The following is a 9589-nucleotide window of genomic DNA, read 5'->3' as shown; positions in this document are numbered from 1 at the left end:
TGGTCGATAGATGGTTATACGGCCAAAGAAAGTGGTCATGGAAAGGTTTCTAGATTTGGTGATATGTTTTTTTTAAAACTAGGGTTCTACGGTTGAGACCTACGGTTCATAAAAGGAACTACGAATGATAGAAAGTGTTCGCGGAAAGTGAGTGGAATTTCGGTCTCCAGTAATAGGTTCTACGAAAGACTAGTAGGGTCTATAGAAGCTTGTACGGACCGTAGGTCGATCCGTGGAGTTTGTCCGATAATTTTTATTCAAAATTATTTGGCTCTTCTCCTAACCTTTTTAACACCTAAACCATGTCTTTTCTAAAACATTCTAAGGTTCCATAACTGAATTTACCCTTCAAAATCTACCCATTCCCTCTCATTCACTCAAAACTCCCAAAATCTCCTAAGTCTTCTTCTCCAAAATTCTTTCCTAAGCTCTCAAAGAAGATTCTAGGGTCTTAAAGCTTCAAGATTCCTCTTGAAATTCTTAGGTTTTGATTATCCAAGGTATGTGGGAACTTCATCAATGGATTCTCTTTTATTCATTGAGTTTCAAAAATTTATCTATTTTTTCTATGATTTCACCCTGAAATTATAAGGGTTTGAATGATTCTTCACGAGTTCAATTGTTTATAAATCAATTGATGATATTTGATCTTATTAAGCATGATTTGATACAAATTACATTTTTTCAAAGCATTCCATATGTACCCATGCTATATACCTATCTTATGATCATGAATTGAATCTTTGAAATTATGCATGAATAAGGAATTGTAGTGACTATGATTCTAGGGTGCTTTCGAATAAAGCATTTCATGTATAATGAAATTAGGTTGCTGCCAATTGAGGTGTTCCTATTATGAAATATTTTCATGACTTAGCCACTTCCAATTGAAGTGCGATTTTACTATGAAAAGGTTATCATAATTTAGATGCTTTCAAGTATGTGTCTTTTAAAACATCGATTATGTTATGAAATCATGATATTTTGAAAGGTGTAACTCTTATGAATTATGAAGTTTATGATTGGCTTGGTATTACTATATTCTTACCTTTTCAAGTATTATGATTATGATATGATGATTCTTTATGATTTCTATTGGAGTTTACTTAGCATCGCGTTAATTTGGGAGATTCTCAAAGTCTTTGAACTGCATGCCTTTATAGGATTTTTTAATTGAAAAAGATAGCTAGTGGATCCACCTATGCTTAAGTATGAAGTTCCTTACCTTGGCAAGTAGGACAATCTCTTTTAAGTGTGACAAAGACATTGGATTCCATGTTTCAGCTCACATGTTGTATGTCAGTTAATGGTAAACATCCCACAAAAATTATGTTTTTTCTTAAAGAGTTTGTGACTTCCTTAAAGATGATAATTTAAGCTTATGTTATGATTTTTTAGGATTTATCCTTTTACTTCTTCAATGTCACTGTGAATGAGATGAAGTGTCAACACAAAAAATTCTACATCTCATTTGATCATCAACATAGAGAATCATAAATAACTCCAAAATATTCAACAATGAGAATAGAAATGTGAAAGAAAATTCAACTAATCATTTTATATGCATGTCGTAGCCAAAATCAACTCATCGATATTAAGTGAGCAACACGACATCTATCCAATGCAATATACTCGAAATCAACCTCATATAATTACAAAATTCATCAATTAAGGAAGGAAATCTCCAATTTTCATGTCATGATACTAGTACCTGCATAAATACTCGTTATCTTATTTATACGGGACTCTCATTACTCATTATCCTCGTTATCTTATTTATACGGGACTCTCATTACTCATTATCCCTTTATCCAATCAATTAATGTATTAACACTTAATAATGAGTCAAGAAAATCTCAACTTGTCTTTTAAGATTCAAAAATTCAAATTACAGATTTATCCTTCCTTAAAGTTGATGATCCCAATTTGATAAAATATGTAATCTAGATAAATATACTGATTCATAAACAATCATGTTGTCATGATAAAATTCATCTCCAATAGTGTTAAAAAAAAGCAAGCCTGAGCCTGATGTTGAATACTACATTTTCTTTCAAAATTAGTTTATCCATAAAATCAACTAAAACAGACCGTTAATCTTCAGATAAAAAAAAATACAAAACTCTTACTTTGAGTCAAAACTCTCGAGTTCCCCATTTCAAAATATTAATTAAATCACTAACTAATGTGATGATAGATTAGTGTGGAATACATAATTAGAAGGTTAGAATCATACCTTAGGAAGAACTTTAGCAAAACTCCATTGAAATCATTTCAAACTGTAATCCCACACTTCCAAATTCGAGTTATGAAGTCCAAGATCAAAAAATAAAATTTAAATCTGCCCATGTATCATTTGATCTTAGCGAATGCGAGGAAGCTCCACAAACGTGAGGCTGACCTGACCTATACCTTGGTGAATGTGAGACTCTAGTTATGATTGTGAAGCATGACTCCTACCCCAATCCGAACTTGAACTTTCATGAATGAGACCCCTCCAATGAAAATGCGAAGCCAACCCACTTCCTTCTTCACAAATGCAACGTAAGTCTTGCCAACGCGAAGAAGGCACCATAAAACAACAACTCAGTTGTGAATTTCTACAAGCAAAAATTTCTAAATGGACCCTACAAATTCGTTCGGAACCCCCACAATAACAAACTAAATATGGAGATTAACTAAAAACTATATTTTCAACTTGTTAGAATCATCATATCAACGATATGGGGTCTTAGTGACCGCAAATTGATTGTGGTCAAACATAACTTTCTTATAACTTAAAATTCCAATCAATGATCCAAACACTCCTGAACACCTCGATATTTGTATCAACTATCCAACCAAGTCAAAAATCACCTCACATACCTAGCAAAACTATTTGAATTTGAATTCAGGCTTGTTCACCTAGAATGTTTACTTTGGTTAAACTTTCCAACTTTCAAAATAAAAAAAACTCACCCAATACCCATTCGATCACCTCTAGGATTAAGTCACTCATTTCCATAGGTAAAAAATAATATACAAAAGCTGGTGTATGAAATACAAAGAAATATGCATATAAATCAAAACGACCATGAGGACCGTTACAATTGTCTCTGCATGTCAACACCTGAAACTCCAAAATTTTCAACTTTTTGTACTTCAATATGTGTTTAACGTACGATTTGTATGTATAATTAAATCTAGCTTGTATGCCGCTTTCATATGTTAATAACTTAAGCTTGAATTTTCCAATAATTTTTGTTCCAACATGTTTATATGTTTGTTTCGTGTATATATATATATTAGAGGGGCATGGCCCGTGCTTAGCACGGGACCAACATTCTGTATTTTTTAAGTGGTAAGTTCTTGAAAATATACAACTACAAAGATCATTAGCTATATTTATACAAAAGTATGTTGAATGCCTTCACATGTAATATAAACATTTTTACATTAGCCAAAACAAAATAACATCAATGCGTAAAAATGACTAATCTAATTGTTAGATCTTAAGCCTAAGAGAATCGAACTACTTTTAGTAGAACTGCATGAAACAACTATTCAACACATATGTCAGGGTGATGATAAAGTATGGCACAACAAATAAGTTCAAAATGTTGGACAAAACTAGTTGTTCCGGCCTCCGAGTACATTGTCCTAAGGAACATCATCGCTTGCACAATAGTTGTTCATAAGGTCGTGCATCAGACACATGTTCAGCTTTCAATGGCCTCATATATGAATTTGTTCCAAGATTTGAATTCACAGTACAATACTACTAAAAGTCATGTTAATCAGAGTCATTAGCTGGTCATATTGATCACAATATAGTGGATTGTTTTAATACTATTTTGACAAAAATAAAAAATTATCATTCTCATCAAGGAGACAGCAATTCAAGAGTCGATGTGCTTCATAGCAAAACAACGTTAAAAAGGCTGACACTAATAAAAAAATTAACTACTGCATTATCTTAGTTCCTTTAAGGACTAGTTTAGCAACTATATGCAATTATTTACCAAGTAACTATATATAAGCTAAAACTTAGATGCCTAAATGATTTACTTTATTTGAGTGATCTTTAAATAGTGCATACATCTCACTACATAGCTCATAAAAGACTTTGAAAATGGATGAGGACTAATACAGTGAAAACTTAAAGCCCTCACTATCTACTTTTTTTTCACCTTCCATTTTGGTTCAGGACACAACAACTTGCAAGCTAGTTAATGTTAGAATTTATATTTTCAACTGAGTTAATAGATAAAATACATGCAATTTCTTGGACATCTAGACATCTCAGGAGAAACCATACTATTTTATTTTACATTACCCAATTTCGTTTGTTCCAGACTATGCATTGATAACCCTTCATCTTGAAATTGTCCTTTTCAAGGAAGATATTAATATTTGAAACAAACTAAATCGAAAGGCAGGCAAATCACAAATCTATTAGGCACAAACTGTAGAGCCAGAAGAACAGCCATCATCTAGAGTAGCCCACTGAGGGAATCATAAGCTTAGTTGTGCGGACTCTTCACTTTCAATGCCGCATTTGTATCGGATTCTCTAAAAGTATACTACTTTGGCGAATTTGATACGCACTCGTTGACATTTTTGAAGAGTCATAGCAATATAGATCATAAGTACCTTTATATCTTCTGCAACAGTTTCTCTGTAATACTAAAATAATTTTTTCAAAGATTTAAGTTCTATGCGGATAAATTTTTTTATATCATATTTCTATCAAAATAATCATCTCATTGGTGTCTTTCCGACAAACATTTCAACAACTTTCTTAAGTAGTCGGGGCCAACTTAGTAATATAAGAAATGAATAAAAGAGGAGAGGAATAATAATGTCATTGGACCATTCTGTATGAAACAATTCAAAACATGATTAAACTTATTTTATTTTCTTCAATGCCATGCTTAATTGAAGTCATATCACACAACTACAATAGATGTCAATAGTTGTGCGAGCTATGGTGCATAGATAATGGATGACGTACTGAAGAAATTATCAAGTCAAATCTTGTGATCACTTTAATAAATTTATGGTTTACGGGAACTTACTTTCTTCTTACAAACACTAATAACTCTTGAAGTTAATATTTCATGTCTTAGAGGAAAACAGTTGGCAGCTCTTCCCAAAAGCAAAGAGAAGACAATTTTCTTGGAGCTCCCATCTCCAACTATTATGTCCATCTAATCAACACACCTATACTTTTAAGAAAATTCACATCTAGCTAGTTCTTTGAATGAGGATAGCTGAACAAGATTTGTGTGAATGGTTTAGTAATATGGTATTTTCACTCTCAAATGTATATTGCGGTCTGCCCCTACTCTTTCTTTATCGGGTTATAATGATTTTGTGACTTTTTTGGATTCCAACGTCTTATCTTAATTTTTTTAGTAAAGAAAAAAAAGCACTAAAGAGTCCACAATTATAAGAAATTTTCAAATTCTCTGCATGTTAGTCCTACTGCTACTGTTTATATTTCTTTCACTTCTATTTGTTGTTGTACCTACAATTATTTTACGCACATTTGGTAACGTACTTGCAGACTGTATAGTGTCATCATGTGAGAGGCTCGTGCTTTAATTGGCTTCTTGTGGATCGTTCGTGCAGGGCAAATCACACTCACCGACAGAGCAATGTTTTAGTCCCTTCAAACAACGCTATAGCCAGCAACCAGGTTTTCTTTGCCTGTTGCTAAATCAAACTGCCACATCTCTTTCTATTAACCACATTAGCTTTTTAGTTGCCACTTCTTTGCAGAATGCACCTTGACAAAAAAAGAGGAGCTTATGTTATCTCTAGAAAGTGGGGAAAACATCAACCAACTATTTGCTTAAAGAGGCACTTTGAATCCAATTGACAAACGAAATCACCACACAATGGTAAAAACTATCCTATGATAGGTAAAAAAAAATCATAGGAGAAAGCTCAATGAGCTAACGACTCATGAGAAGTTTCCTCAAGTTCTTTTCATGATTCAAATTACGGGAAGATCAATCCTCATTGTGGGAAAATAATCTATTCCGTCAAAGGATAAGGAAGTGTTTAGAAGTTTGAAACACAACCCTAAATAGTGTCACGAAAATTAAGTTTATGATAAAAAATAAAACATATTTCTATTGAAAAGATAATCCAAATCATACACCCAATATGTACTTTGGATTTTCTAGTTGAACGCGCCAAGTAGGGGTCGAACCTATGACTTTCTGCTTAGGAAAGAGACGCTCTATCCGCTGAGGTATATACGCTTACTTTGCTCTCTCCTATATTAAGACTTACAAGAAAGCATTTCCTATCTTGAACTAATTTTTTAAATATATTTGTTTTCTTCTCCACTCTCTGCCACAATACATGTTTTGCTAGTAAAATAATTTGCAGAGAATTCAGATAACACAATACTCTAAAGGAACATATCATCAAAAGTTAGAATTGCAAGGAAAGAAGATAGTCTAAGTTACATTATATTTCAAGCTTATCAATTCAAAAGTCAGGAAAAGAATAAAATCTTGACAGAATGTTTTCTACCTCTTTGCACAAAAAAAGACTGAGATGATGAAATGTATGTGTCTTGATTTCCTCCAACTCCTTACCTAATGTCGCCAGGGAGTCCTCACTCTTGGTCAAACCTACCAAATCAACAATCAACTGTTACCAAATTCAATTACAATACTAAGAAAGAAACACTAAAAATTCATTGCATATTATCAACTGAAAACATGAACTACCAACATCATTCTCAACATAGCCACAAAAAAGTTTACCTGATCAAAGAATTAAAAAAAAATGTGAAGTAGGTTAGATATTGATACATTAATAGGCTCATAAAGTGATAAATCTTACTATAATATGTTGTCAAGAATGAGAAGTTCTTCCAAATATTAGCAACTACTATGAATCCAGTATCACTCGCAACTTGGCTTACTAATTAATAGAAATTCACTAATTTGCTAGAAACACAAGAGTAAGCTGAGAAGCCAAATAAAACTATAAGAAGGTCCAATGAAAATGTGTATCCCTAGAGGGACATCAAAAAACTTTTAAATGAGAGAAATGATGGACCATTACAATCACAAACATTGTATAACTTTTAAGCTTGTATAATTCTCTACTCATGTCTAGGCTGATGGACGGATCAATTATCTCTAAACACATCAAGGACATAAGTAAGAAACTACTAGAAAACATGCAATTGATTGAGTGAGTAATTTATTAGCTTAGAAGGTGAAATAAGAGATTCCTGAGTGTAGGTATGAGAAGAATTTTCATTATATTTTCTATTTCGAGAATCAAAAATTTCCCTCAAGAATCTACTTTTCTTAAAATCTTACGCTAATTAATCTAACGACTTTTAATATTTCTCCTAAGTTTATGAAAATCATGTTCCCCAATCCGAATAACTAACTGAGCCAAAATTTAAAGATATATCAAGATCAATTAATATAGAAGGAAAGTTGTTGCAGGGCAATAAGCAAACAAAAACCTTAAAAATTGTGAACAAAATGAACTCCAAACAACACAAAATAATTAAGATTGAAATCAAAATGGTGAGTGAATTCCAAAAGTTGTATGAAGATAAAAAATCAATATTCTCCACTCTCTAGAAATCAATATTCTCTACTCTCTAAGATTATGAAAAATACAAACAAACAGAAGATGCTCAAATTGAAGTGCTTACCATTAATAAATGTATGAAATAGCAAAACACGCACATACAACAACTTTGAATAGCCATTTCACATTTCCAAATATCCTGATATATACAAAATCAAGAAGCATCAAATAGTAAGAAGCCATAAAATGACATGCAAGCAACCAATATTAACTTTTTCAATAAAAACACGTACATTTAGACTAAACTATAAACATAGAAAAAGCACTGAGGTTTTATGTATCATTATCCACTCCAATCGTCCTAACATAGAGGACCCATAAAATTTTCAGAAAAAATAAAATTAATCAGCACAAAAACAAAAGAGAAAGAGCTCTCGAATAATGCCGAAAAACGATCAATTCGTAGTAAAGAGAATTCATCAATTTCGCAGATTGAAATTTTAGTAACACAGATCTAAAATACTTTGGGAGAAAAGAGAGATGGAGAAGGAACTTGGTATTTTTTGAAGTAGAAGAAAAAAAAAAGTAACAGTGCTACGAAATTAGGACTAAAAAGTGAAAATGGGTGTGGATACCAACTGTCCTCCACACAGCAAAAAAGAGAAAGGGTACACACGTGGTTGGAGGAATTGACAGTACAACTAATGTTTCTTTTAGTACAATAATACAATGCAGAGTTCGTCCTAAGCTTGTTGACTTATATAAAAGGGTAATACATACAATTTACACACAAAAAATGTAGACAATAGTAAATGACTGTAACAGGACAACCAGTGGGATCAAATGGCATACATTTGAGACATATCACACCTTGCTTGAGAGGCAATATTTGATGTCAAAATTAATGGGAAACAACATGCAGGCAAAATTAAAATCAGCAATCGGGAAAAAAAGACAATCATGGAAAAAAGACAAAGAGAATAGTGTAATTTGTTTTCTTAGCAAAATTGTTTAACTGATCACACTAATTTTGCGGAGTCAAAATCTTAAGCTAATTGAATCTTCAAAAAAATGGATAATCCGAAAGAAACCTGATCAACACTTTGAAGCTAGATATCCAGAGAATTTTTGGAAAACCAATAATATATAAGTACGAAAAGATGTACAGTATCCTGTGCGTCGTCATATATTGCTTCTATCACTCAAATTATTTCGCTAATCTTAAATTCTATCTACACCTAAAACAATCAAAGGGAAACAACTCTCAAGATAAGAAGCAAATTATCCTTAAATTCAATGACATGCAGACCTAAATATCCAAAGAAGAATGAAAATAGCCACCATCATAGGCCCTTTCTCAAGAGTTGGACACATTAGGAAGAGAAATTGGGAAAAAAAGAGAAGAAAAATTTATTGTAGCTAATGAATACCCCAACAGGGAAGAGATCCAGATGAATATGGCAGATTGTTGATCGAGAAGAGTCTTAGAGCATATGTTGAGGAGAACGTTGATGTAAACAATGAAAGAGGTAAAGTTACGTCGATGTAAACAATGAAAGACGTAAAGTTAATACACAACAAACTTACAGATCCCTAAAAGTAATAGTAAAATTACACAATTGCACTTGTTAGTCCTTTATAAGTGTCACTTCGAAATAAGAGTAATATAATATATATTCTACTATATAATAAAAGGCAATAACCAGACACCTGGTCGACATGCCTGTGTCATCAAAGAGTTATTTTTTATTCACAGCGTGTAATCCAAATTTCTTACACCTATCACTTTGTGCCTTCCTCTTCATCTTTTCAACTCCACTGTCGATTTCTGTTGCAATTGATTACTTCGCTTCTTCCATAGTTCGTCTTGCCCACAAGTTTGATCGGTGAGTGATTTGCTTCTCTGCGCTCTGTATAACTGTGAATTTTCTGTTTTCCTCTTCGCGGTCTGGGTTCAGTGTATTTCTTGTATGTTTTTCTTTTGTTAATGACATGCAGACCTAAATATCCAAAGAAGAATGAAAGTAGCCACCAT

The sequence above is a fragment of the Solanum verrucosum genome, unplaced genomic scaffold, assembly GCF_900185275.1.
Source record: "Solanum verrucosum unplaced genomic scaffold, falcon-dt-bn FXZP01000206.1, whole genome shotgun sequence".
Lineage (NCBI taxonomy): Eukaryota > Viridiplantae > Streptophyta > Magnoliopsida > Solanales > Solanaceae > Solanum > Solanum verrucosum.
Note: the sequence above shows the minus strand (reverse complement) of the source record.